This window comes from Neopelma chrysocephalum, unplaced genomic scaffold (assembly GCF_003984885.1).
Source record: "Neopelma chrysocephalum unplaced genomic scaffold, ASM398488v2 Primary Assembly neopelma1_71, whole genome shotgun sequence".
NCBI classification, from domain to species: domain Eukaryota; kingdom Metazoa; phylum Chordata; class Aves; order Passeriformes; family Pipridae; genus Neopelma; species Neopelma chrysocephalum.
This window is the reverse complement of record NW_020897731.1, coordinates 11,279,026-11,292,324: the sequence shown is the minus strand read 5'-3', so window position 1 is coordinate 11,292,324 and position 13,299 is coordinate 11,279,026.

Below are 13,299 nucleotides of genomic sequence, written 5' to 3'. Positions count from 1 at the left end.
TTTCCATTTTTCTTGTATGCTATTTTCTGCTTTGCCAATGAAATAGTTCCTTACTGTTTCAAAAGTAATATGGAGTAATTTGATTGTTGTCATGGGGCAACTAAGCACCACACAGCCACTCGCTCTCTTCCCCACCCTTTCATTTAGTGAGGAAGGTATCTCATGGATTTTACCAGGGCTCTGCTTCTTTTCGCTTGGCCCTTCCAGATAGTTGTGGTACTAAATGGGCTACGTTTCCATCAGAGCAGGCTATCCATTTGTGTGAGTTAAATGCTGTTGGAGACACTTCTACGTTGCAGAAAATATATGTATGATCATGTAAGAATAAGTAACTTTCCAGTTACTTGGATTTTTACCAGGTTTCTGCAGCCTCTGCCATTCACATTAAGAAAGGGATTCTGACATCACTGCCTATTGTTTCTTTATCCATAAAAGGCCTTTGAAACAGATCTTTTTATTGTAATATGAATATTCTTCAACTTTTTTTCATTTATGTCCTTAATTTTCACTCTCTCTTTCCTGGAGGCAATAGAACAAACTTTCCTTGTGCCATGAAAGAAAACCAGCTCAGAGAATAATCTAACTCATATTCTCATAAGCATTAAGAACTTCATATCTGCTGTCAGTCTGGAAGGTCTTTTACCCTTCATATGTTGGGTTATCAATTTAATATGGGTAACAAATCTTATTTTTTTTAATATCCATGTTGTTTATTGATGAAGCTAGAATTAAAGGTTCATTTGTGTAGTTATTGTGGTCCACACACTGAGAGACCTTAGTATCTGCTTAAATATACTTTACTAGCAAAATAATAAAATCTGTTTTCATACATGACTGTTCATGATGTCAGACACTAACAACACACAGTCATTTTCCATAGTATGAACTGTGCCATTTGTCCCTGAGCAAACAGAATATAATCCTTGTCCCTTATTTCCATCACTATACTTGGCTGACAAAATCTGTAGTATCACAAAAAAACAATGTTCATGTACAGGATTTTAATCAGTATTTTAACCATGAGTAATGGAATTTTTCTTTCTTACAATAGAGATGTTTTATAGATTCTAGACTAAATTTAGAGCAGCCTTGCTCTAAAGGAGCAGTAGAGAGAGAGAAGTAAAAAAGAAAAACCACTTTGTCTTTCAGTGTGAATTTCACATGGAAATAACATTATTCTGTTCTTTATGGAGAAATATTGACTGATTTGTATGCAAAGACAGTTCCTAGTGCATGTGGACTGTGGAGTGATATGAACCCTCAAAGATTTCTGTAAGATAAATGGGCCAACACAGGTTCTATCTGAAGAAGAAAATCTCATTTAGAATTGTCACTGATTCCTATCTAATGCAGCAACAAGTGAAGACCCTGAGAAGAAAGCCCTATCATTATCAGTGCTATAAGGATGGTTTCTATTTTCTCCTTTGATAGCACTATGCAGATAAATGAAACTTTTCTGCTCACATGCTCCAAAACCACTTTGAAGCAGCATATTAAAAAGTTCTTCTGACCTGTATATAGTTCAGCTAATCCTAAGTGAAAGGAGTGATATATAACACTTGATCTACAGCTTAAATTCAAACAGTGTATTTCAAATTATATTCCAAACAAAACTTCTTTTTAAATCTACTGACTAGTTAAACCTAAACCTATCCCTTCTTTTTTCTGTCCCCCCTAGAAAAAACAAAAGCTAGGAGAAATATCAATTTTTAGATTTGTCTAAAGTAGAGTACCTAACAGAGCTGATTGCTCGCAATTCCTCACTCACAGCTTCTCAGAGAGTTAGTCAGACCTAGGAAATGAGATGTATTTTTTCATTTGTCTGTGGTGCCAATTTGTAGTTCAACTATGTTAGTTCCATTGTAGAAAGACATTTCCGAAATGTTACTGACCTTGGTATGCAACTATTTTGCATGTAATATCAGAATAACTGTTACCTAGAAATCATTATGTACTAAGACTATACATTTTATTATTGGAGGTGCAGTCGGACTCTGGTAGCTCCAGTTGGAAAAAATCCAGTCAAGGTAATGCGGAAATTTAAACTCTACTGTAAACAAAAAGAGTTATATTCACTTTGGCCCTGAATAGGGCAAATTTATTGTGGGTGGTTGCAATCTCCCCCTGCTGGAATCACCTTCCACTCAGTCAGAGCTGATTTGGTCGAAAATAAAGTAGTCTGCAGCCTGGCACTAAGGACTTTGGAAAATTCAGACCTGGGGTTACAGGACTCTGTAGCAATGGATTTATGGAAAAAGTCCTGCCAAAGATGAACTGGTGAATCAGAAGTTTTTAATGTTGTTTAAACATGTACTAAGATGGCTTTTTGCAAAGTCACTGCTCCTTCTTCCCGACACCCTTTGTAAGACCCCTTATCTATCAGGCAGGAGTGTCCTGGGAAGATGTCCTAAGGTGTTCTCATTGGTCTTTTGTTAACCCCTTCCCTATTGGCTGTTAAATCCCTACCTGGTTGGTTTTTTGTAAGACCCCTCACCTTAAATGGTCCCCTTTGACCCTCCCAAGAGCTTTATAAACCCCTACCCCACATTAAACTTCCTCTTTCATCTGTCTCTCCCTGGTGGTAAGCGTGTGTGCTCCTTTGGGGGGGTCACAGGCCACGAGGTGGGGGCAGGGTGGGAGAGCATGCACCTTTCCAGGTAATGGACTGAAGCCAAGGCCTGAAGGTTCCTCCCTCCAACGACTCCTTGCTTTGGTTTAGTTCAGCAAAGTGATTTTCTGAATCAGGCTTAAGCTAGAGTGTAAATGAATCCATAGGCATTTCTGGTCTCAACACTATAACATAATAAAGGAAGGTAAACTGGCTCAGAAGGTGGATAGTTTGCACACATTCTTACACTTAATATCTCCAAGTATATAAATTTTAATTTCTATGTTATTATTGTACGATCAGATAGCTGACCTGCATATTTTTATGCACACACAACTTTATTTTCTGCTGTATTTGTTCTTGAAATAGGTTAGGTTGCTTAGTAAAAAAAAAAAGAAATAAAAATAGTATGTGCAAGGCAGAGAAATACAATGGTATTTAAGCCAGCACAGACTGTGCAAACTCCAGCACCAGGTGCAGCATGGTTCATCAGACTTGGCATGGCATTGCATTAAATATATTGCTTTTTGGAACAAGAATGTGAAAAATGCTATATTCCAGCATATAACCATGCTAACTCCATTTTACTGTATCTTAGAGAAATTAATTTTCACTAACATAGTGAAGCACACATCTTTTAGATATCTTTATCTGTAGCTTTGGTTAGTTTATTCATAAAGCAGATAATCAAGGATTGTTGCTTTCTCTGCTCTATTCTGGATTTGGCTCCTGTTTCTAGTGCATTTTTTAGAATTATTTTATTTCTAGTGACTGTATGTTGCATTCAGCACAATAACAAAAGATTTTAAAGTTTCTTTTCATTTTTCACTCTTTAAGTTTAGTTATTTTCAATAAATTCAATCAGTTGTTGAGGAAACAGTTTCCTTTAAGAAAGAGGGGAGGGAAAGAGTTACTTAATAACTGCATAAGTATCAAAACATATTTTTAGTGTTCTAAATGTTTCAAATATTTTTTTCAAAATCAGCATATTTTATTTTTATTTTATATTTTAATGAGAGATTTTAAGACATGCAACTTTTGTTTAAATTAAAAACCAAGAAAAGAAACAAAGAAGTAGCTCCTTGTTATACTTATTTGTAAGAAGTGTAATAATAGTCACATGTTTTTTGTTTGCTTGTTTTTTTAGGAAGAAGTCTGACCAGGTTCTCCTGGAAGTAAATAAATACAAAAACTTTAGAAAAGAAATACAGAAAATGAGAAAAACATAGCAATGGCATAAACAATCTTCTACCAGTGGTGCTAGTTCTTGCTTACACCTTTTCTTCCGGAAACATGAGCAATATGCATTGTCTTAGCAGCCACTCCAAGACACAGTGTGCATGTGATAGTGTCAGGCTGTTGAATACTTTTTTCCCTCTGCACTTCTGAATAGAGTACCACAATTGTGTATGCAGTGGGTTGACCTTGGCAGTCTGCCAGTGATCCACCCAGTTTTCTCTCCTTTTTGTCAGCTAGAGAGGGCAAAAAAGAAGATAGAAAAGCTAAAACTTAAACTATGGGAAGATTAGATTAATTTATTGCCAATTAAAAACCAGACCAGGTTGGTGAGACACAAAGACAAAAACTAAAACATATTTTGCCCTTCCCGCCTTCTTCTCAGGTTGAACTTCACTCTTGACTTCACTCTTGACTCTCCTCCCTCCTTCCTGCCATATGGTGCAGGACGGGGAATTTGGTTTGCAGCCAGTTCATAAAAATTCATCTTTGCTGATCCTCCTTCTCACACTCTTTGCCTGCTGCAGTGTGGGGTCCCTCCCACAGGATACAGTCAGTCTTGAACTGCTCCAACATGTATCCTTCCCACTGGCTGAAGTTCTTCAAGAACTTCTCAAGCATGGGTTCTTTCCATAATTCATCAGAAACAAACTGCTTTAGCACAGGTCCTCCACGTTTGAGTGTCTGCAAGGAGTGTGTGGGTTCTCCATAGACTGCAGCTTCTTTCAAGGCACATCTACCTCTTCCAGTGTGAGGTCCTCCAGAGTGTTGATTTCTGCTCCCGCATAGCCCTCCTTGGACTACAGGGGCAAAAACTCCCTTTGCCATGGACTTGTGCAAGAATACCTGCTTGGACACCTGGAGCACCTCCTCCCCCTCCTTCGTGTCTGATCTTGATGTTCCCTCTGCTGCATCCCATTCTTTCTGTTCCACCTGCCTCTGGCCCTTTTTGACCTTTCTTAAACACAGAGGTGCCACCAGCTCGGCTGAGAGGCTTAGCTTCACCCTGTGGTGGGTTTTCTGGAGCTGGCTGGAACTGGCTGGAACCAGCTGTGCCCAGCACAGGGCAGTCCCTGGCCTCTTCTCAGAGAGGCCACCCTGCAGCACACACCACACCAAGCCCCCACCCCTGCTGCACCAGTTAAACTCAATATAGAAATAGTAAACATATTAAAAAGGACTCTGGGATAACTAAGCTAACACTTTTTAAATAAACACAATGTAGAGAGAGACAGTAAAGTAGCAAAGAGAAAAAATAGTGTGGAAAAGAAAAGAAAGCACTAGGAAAGTTTGGCTTTTCTGCTGCTTCCTAAAATGTCACAAAAAATGATAGAAGTAGCAGTTAGAAATTAAATTAAAGATTTTATTGAAATAGTATGTTGTGATATATTGCAGAAGAAAAGTCAAAGGGAGTTTTTTTTGCTACCCTAGGGCCAAGACTGCTGTACATGTGGGGCACACTGACTCTAGCCATGTTAATGCTGCTTACAAGAGCTGGGACCTTGTGCTGCGGCAAGCAGCCTCACAGACAGAACAAAGTGAAGGTGAAAAATCTCAGATGTCAGGAAGCCATTTAGCAAAATGACAATTTTCACATTTTAATTTATCTCTTCAGCATTTTTTTTTCCTAAGTAGACTATGTGGAAGCTGTAATATATCAGTTTAGGCAGAGATGGGAAAAGCAGCTATGATAACAGAGTTGCTGCTTTGTGTATTTGTTCTGTTCTTCTAAAGGGTAATAAAGACATATTCTGTTGCTGAATTAGGCTTGCTTTCAAAATTATTCCTTTTCAATTCCTCATTCCTGATTAGCACAAGCTCTTTAGACACAAAGCGATGTATAACAAAGGGGAAAGTTACTTCCTTCCCCCACAAGTGACACAAGTATGGGATGAAGAGACCAAATATGACTACACTTTCACATTGTTTCTACTTCATGAATGTCTACTACTGAATACTTTAGAAGAACTTTTACATCCCAGGTTAAATGGAATGAGAAAAAAGAATAAGAGAAGCCAAGAATTTTGGCACATGCAATTAGGAGGGCAGCCTCCATTTCCCTTTATTCAGTCTCAGTGTGGACAGGTGACAGGATTGCTACAGAATAGCATAAAGGCAAATTATTTGTGAACTTAGTTTTCCTCAGGGAATGTTTATTAAGACAAGTTTGGCTCACACTGGGTGAATTATGTTTGGATATATATAATTATAAAAAAGTTAATGAAGTGGTAGTCTAATTAAATTACATTAAAATATAATCATCCTTCTTTTCTGTGTTCAAATCAATGGGTTTTTGATTAGAGAAATCTTCAGTTTTTACACTGACATCCTCCAGTTCTGTTTTCACTTAATTATTGTATGTCTTGAGTTACTTAACAGACTCTCAGAATAGATCCCATGATATGACTCCAAGTTATTTCTCATGACTTTATTGCTGAGATTTCTATGGTGGAAGTAGAGTAACAAGAGTTTCAGCATCCTTTTTTAGTACTTCTCTCTGTTTAACTACAACTTTGATAATAAGATCTTAGGGTTTTGGCTGTTGGGTTGGAAGTTTTTAAATATCACCTCTATGATTAGAAAATATCATTGACTGTAATAGCTCACTGGCATCACAAGCAAATGTTCCATTGGACTGCAGTAGGTTTAAGGTTAACAAATGTGACAAAAATCCTAAGCGGGACATAACTATAATTAGATTGCTGATATTTTGGTACAAATTTGATGTAAGCAAAACAAATTCAGCATGGAAAAAAAATCAGGGAAATAAAATCTCTTTTTAAAGAATATAATAAGATTTTGATCAAGACATCTAATTAAAGTATGAATGATATTACATAGAAAGGAAAAGAGAGGGGAGTTATCACCTAAGTTTAGTATTCAACATATTTTTCCCTTACTCTGGTACCTAAACTTTTCAAAACGAAATTGAACCAGAACACTTATTTAAATATGGTTTATAATTTCCCTTTTTAATAAATAAAATATCATCCACAGAATACAAAGATACTGGTTCGTGCACATCTTGTAGTTTTGAAGAGGAATAATAAAATCAGAAGAGATTTTTTATTTAAGAAAAAGAAACAAGCTACCTTTTACCTAAAATATAAGAAAGGAATGGAGAGTCTGAGGTTCCTCACTGTTCCTAGAGGCATATGTATGATGTGACAGTTGGTCTTTTTTTAATACAAGCCTACAAACTACAATGGCAGATAATACCATGTTTAGCAGCTTTGCCTCTGGTTTGTTTTTGGAATAATGCTTGACAATTCCATTGGAGACAATCAAATAGTTGTTGACACATTTTAATTACTATATAAGGGCACACTCATTTCATGGCACTTCAGGGGGTAAAGAAGCCATCAATTACTCTGCTCAGCTTGAGTTTATTTAAACAAATGATTTTCTATTTCTGGATATATAAACTATACATTTTCAGCCCTTTGTGCTATTTACTTCCAGGAGCTTTTCATTTGGGTTATAAAATATCCTGGCCTAGCCATATATATTAAAAATCAATGTTACAAAGGACAAGGTGATTATAGGCACCCTACAAATGCTTTGGAAACAAACTCGTATTTGTAGAAATTTCTGTGCCACTATTCATTGAGCAGAGCAATATGTTTAACACCGAAGCCCTAAGGTATTTTTAGACCTTTGGTGGCAGAACACAAAACATGATTTTGGCTCATGGGTCTTAAAGCTCCCCCTACTGATTCAGCTCAGTTTCAATATGGTGTAGCAATAATTAAATATATAAGCTAACCATAGAAATAATACAAATAGAAGTTGCAAACACCAGGAAGTAAATATGACATAGCTTTTTTTGAACTGACTGCAACATTTTTTATTTTTTCCAAACTCAGAATACTCAAAGGTTATGTGCAAGTTAGGCACAAATGTTGTACAGATATAGATTTCTAACTTATATTAAAAATACAATTTGTCACTTATGGCAGAATAAGTGGTAAGAAATTACTTGGTAGTAAGTAGTTCAGTGGTTGATATTTTTCCAGCTCATTTAGGGTCTCACTTTCTATTTTGGATTAATATTAATGTATTAAAATGAATAGGGACTGTACTACTAATATATATATATGTATAATTATTTATAACCACTCTTGTGAAGGATAAAGTATGTTATCTCTTGGGGTCAAAAATGCTTGTTCTGGCTATTGTAATACTCGCCTTACATTGATGAATATATGTTTCATTGAAAGAAAGAACTTCATCGTGTTTTACAAAATGCTGCCTTGATCTTAAGGGGATAATATTCTACACTTGACAACTACTCTACTTTTGCATATAAAACATATAGACCCTGGAAAATTCAAGGTTTGTGGAAAAATACTTTTAATTACTTTTGATAGGTACATTATTCCATCTCCCCACCACCACCCCCACAATAAAAAAAAAAAAACAAAAAACATACTCTAAATATAAAATGCACATAAAACCTCTGTGCTAATAGATTGACTCATGAAAAGTCTTAATATTAATCAGAGGAGCTTAGACTTATACCAAAATAAAGGTGTGTGATGATGGCTAAGAGTAAGCTTAAATGCCATTAAACATTCAGCGTAATGACAGTGCTTGACTGAATTGTATCTCTAGCTTTCCACTCAGCTCCTAGTTCACCTGCTAAACAGACATCATATTGTAATGAAATACAGATCTATTAGATGATTCCTCATAGCAGGTCCAATTTTCTGTTGAGTCAGGAAGGTTTGAACTAGACTTTTCTCTTTGGCTGTTCTGATATCAGAATTACAGACACAGCAATATTATTGTCAGAATACACTGGATTCCTGTCTGGACTCCAGTGTATTACAACACGAGACTATGTTTGCTCTGTACACACAAAACCCCTTTCATTATGGGTGTTTCATCTCTGCTTGTACTCGTTAGTACACATCACTTCTTCTTCATTTATTCTAATTACCCAATCTGTGCACATTTTTTCCTGGGTAATCCTTGCTTCTTTTTCTGGCATGATTCCTATGTCTGTCCATCCTATTTTTCTTTTATTCAGTCATTCACTTTCCTTTGTCTTTTACATGTATTTCTGACACATGGCTGACTACTGCAATTGTACATTGATACTGTTCAAGAGTAAGTGATTGTCACACTCTCAGGCACTGTTGACTGTAGGGTGCCATTCTGGGAAAACAATACAAAACCAATCCCCACAAAAAACTGTTGACTTTAGTAGTCATAAAGGAAATAACATTTTATTAAAAATATTGTAAATGGGTTATAGTAAGGAATCAGTCACAGTCTGCAGATGGGGACTGACTATCTCTTTTGTAATGAGTAGAATTTTAGAACTTGTTTTGAACTATTTTTACCAAATGAAAACAGTCACAGTTCATGTGTGAGGAAGACAGTATGATATACTGGCAAAATAACTATGCAAATTTGTTATTTGATAAACTCCCGAATGATTTCAGATGTCTTTGCTGGTATTTCTGAATTTAGTTGCAGTTCCTGGAATACTTCTTACTATGCTTCTTACAATATCCTGTGATACTCATGGTAAGAACCGTTATGTAAAAGTGCCCAATTTACAGAATATGAACTAAGGCCTGCAGATGATGGGTCTGTTCAGAATCCCAGAAGAAACCGGTAGCAACACAGGAATTAACAAATTTACAGGAATTTACAGCAATACAAATTCTATGTTTGAATTCCAGGACTTAAACATGGAAAAAATGGGTGATGAGAGAGAAAGGTGTCCAGAGTTCATAAGAAAAATCTGAATTCTCCCATGCATCCCTGATCTCTGTTGCCTCTCTATTCAGTTAATTTACTGGTATCTCTTTCTATTGTCAGTGCTACAATATTTGGTGTCTTTTTCACTCTCTTTATGATCCTGTCCTCTTTTTATGTATTCTTTCTTTACCAATCCCCCCTCCTTTTGATTTCATTTAAATTCTTAATTTTTCTGTACTTATTTGTAAATAGAATTTGAAATCATTTGAAATACATCTTTTTCATCCTGGAAAAATTTTGAAGACACAATCAGTCATTTCCAATCATGCAGACATTTAAACTGTTCATGTACACTTTAAAATGTTTAGGTTCTTCATGTCTTTTTATTCTTCAAATTATCTCAAAAATTATTGCATCTGTTGAGACAATATTTACCTATATGTTAAAACAAGCAAGATAAAAGCCTAAGAGAAAAGTCCCAACACCCCTAACACTTCAAATATCACAGTCTTGGGAGATGAGCCTGTTGTCAGAATGATCCAGTAAATAAGACTAAATTTCTAACTCTAGTCACTAAATATAGTCACGACTAGCAGAGGATAAAGTAGTCAACAAATGTTATGTTGGGTCCTTGGATGCAAGTACTAGATTATACTTTTTTGTCTTCACTCTGCACTAAGAAAAAATTGTAACCAAATTAATAAGATAGCTGTAAGACAAGTGTTTTGTTCTGATTTCTTTCTACAAATGAACTGCTCTGTGCTCTATGCAGTACCCTTAAAAGGTAGTAAATGATCAGTCACAGCAAGCACATTGTCAACTTTAAGTGGTGTAAGTCTCAATCAAATAAGGCTTATTAGTGATCAAAATGTGTTTCACTCAGTTTTTATTAAACATTTATCAAACATACAAACTAATACAGAAGGCAACATTCAGTAAAGGAGGTGCTTCAAACTCACAGATGCATGATGACACTGTGCTTCCACATTTTCAACCAAACCTAATCAGATTTCCCTTGGTTCCATTCACAGTGAATATATCTGTCCCTCCCTTGTGTCAGCACTTCTGCAGATGTGTAGCAGGTTAGTTCATAGTTAGCTGAGTATCCTGAAAAAAGTCCTATAAAGAAAAGTGGTTAGTTTTCAGCCAGAACAGCTAAACAAAAATTACAGCAAATGTTTATATGAGTGTCACAGCTAGCGCTAATGACTGAACTATGCAGCTGAGGACTGCACGGGTAGGATTGCTAGATTATGTGATTGTCTCTGAGCCAGTAAATACAGACATTGTTTTTTTCCCTGTCTGGAGTTAAACAGTCATAAATTGGCCAGTCAAGTCCAAGAATTGATATTTAGCATTAAAAAAAGAGAAACTTCCATCTTCACAGATATTAAGACAGGCTTTCAGGCACTTGTTGTGACTCTTGCTAAGAGTTGGACTTGATGATCCTTGTGGGACCCTTCCAACCCAGCATATTCTGTGATTCTTTGATTCTGTGATACTTCAGTGAAAAATAGTGGCCATTCTGGATCTTTGAGTAATAAAGAATCAAATTCAGTAGGATTTAAACTATCTAGACCCTCTGAAGTACTTCAAAAGCAATATATATATAACTGAGATGCTAAGATGCAAGAGTTCTCACTTAAGATGTAGCTTCAAAAACAAGGAATGCAGAAAGAAAGAAATCCTGTCATGATAGTGTCAAATATACAAACATTAACTGACGGACAAAGGAATTGAAGGACCTTTGAAAATTCGGTCTTAAAACTACCTTACTTTTATTTCTTCAACTGTATCTTTTATTAAAACAAACAAACATCATAGTTATTTGTACTGGATGCTGTGAATAGACACTTTTTTTTTCTAGATTGTAAGCTGTCTTGAGCTCAGGATGACTTTGTAAATGCCAATGAGGTTTTCCTAACTGAAGACTTTCAAAAATGCATGCAGTGAGAGTACTGAATACCTCAACCCCTGTCAGCTGCCAAAAGAGGGTATAAAGTTTCTTTCCCAGAAAGAAATTGTCTGGACCAAGTGGACAGCTGAAGTCACAGAAGTCAGGAAATTAAAAACTCCATTATAGTAATGAGAAGTGACCAGGATGAATTTCTTCATGTAATAAGAGAAACAGAAATGTACCTAATATCAGAGGGTCCTTTGAGATTCTTGCAACACTTGGTTAATTTACTGTATAGTGTCAGAGTCACTATATCAGTGGTTGTTTTGCATACTATTCACAAAAATCTAGAATGTGTGGGTTTACGAGTTTACTTCATGTAGTATATATCTGGATCTTGAGAGATTGCAAATGTATATGCTAGCTAATGGTTCTGGGGGAGGTATTAGCTTAGGTTTTTTACAGATTTTTTTAATATTAATAAAATAAATCAAACCTAAATTATCAGTTTTTTAGAATTGCATAGTGGCCATTTTAAACAATAATGTATCCTTTTACGTAGTATACTATTTATTAGTCACTATCTCTTTTTAAAGTTATTAATGGAATAACTACTTACACTGTCTTGAATTGCAGTTTTATTGTGTTTCTGCACTGAAAATAGTGTGGCATAGTTGCAAGTAATTTACTCATTTTAGCCCATCAACTCTAAGCATTATTTCATTAAAGACATTAAGTATATGAGAAAAAACCCTGGTTGTTAATTTAAATGAGAGAAGATTTATGAGACTGTGTCAGTCCAGTCTTGTATACCTTGATCTAACTTAAAAAAATTGAAAAGAAGATCAGGGTTTGTAATAAAAATGTGTAAACCTAAATTCCTAAATCTTCCTCCCAGGCAAAATTTTTTTCTCTCTTCAATTTGTTTATTCTTAGAAGAAAAACAAACCAACCCACAGCATACATTACCTACAGAATGTTGTGGGGAACTGAATTTATTTTGGTATACATTTCAAAATTTTCCCATTTTCTTCGGCTGAACATGTTCTAGGAGCAGACATAAATAAGGGGATCATGCTGTCTATTATCATTTGCATACAGTTAAATTGGGTATGTATCAAGTCAGTTTAATGGTCCATAGTATCCCTACATAATCCTAAGGAGATCTGAAATGCGAGCAGGTTGCACCAGAGGAAGGGAAGGTATCTACTTCTATCTCCACGAGGAATTCATAATTAAGAACATTTGGTAAGTCATTCAATAGTGTCTTCTTAGCACTCCAAGTCAGAATAAGTAAAAAGAGACAAATCACTAACAGCTAACATTGAAGTCTAAAGATGTCTTTTTTGATATGGAAGTAAGAAGTCAGCTAAGCTTTACAGGTATATGGTGGGCTTAATCAGTTCATTTTCATAATATTGGATTCCCCATCCTAACTCCTTGAGTCTAGCCCTGCAGAAGTTCTGTGCTATCAATATCCTTTAGAAGCAATTATTTGCCATTTTTGGAAAAAAATAATTAAAACCTCAAATCAACCAAACAAAAAACCCACAGAAAATTTCAAACCAAACCAAATACCAACCCCTCCCAAAAAAAACAACAAAAAAAAATCAAACAAACCACCACCAAAAAAGTGAAATGCAGTTGTTTAGGCTGCAAAGTAGTAAACTAATAATCATTCACATGCAGTCCCACTAGTTGTAATGACATTAAAAATATTGAGTTGGAATTTTTGGGTTGCTGTCAGTGGTATTGAGTAGAGAAATAGTTGAGGGTCTTTTCAGGGAGCAGAGGCACTTCTTTTTTGTGACAAAACTGTCTTTGAAGAGCTGCAAAAGAAATGCAC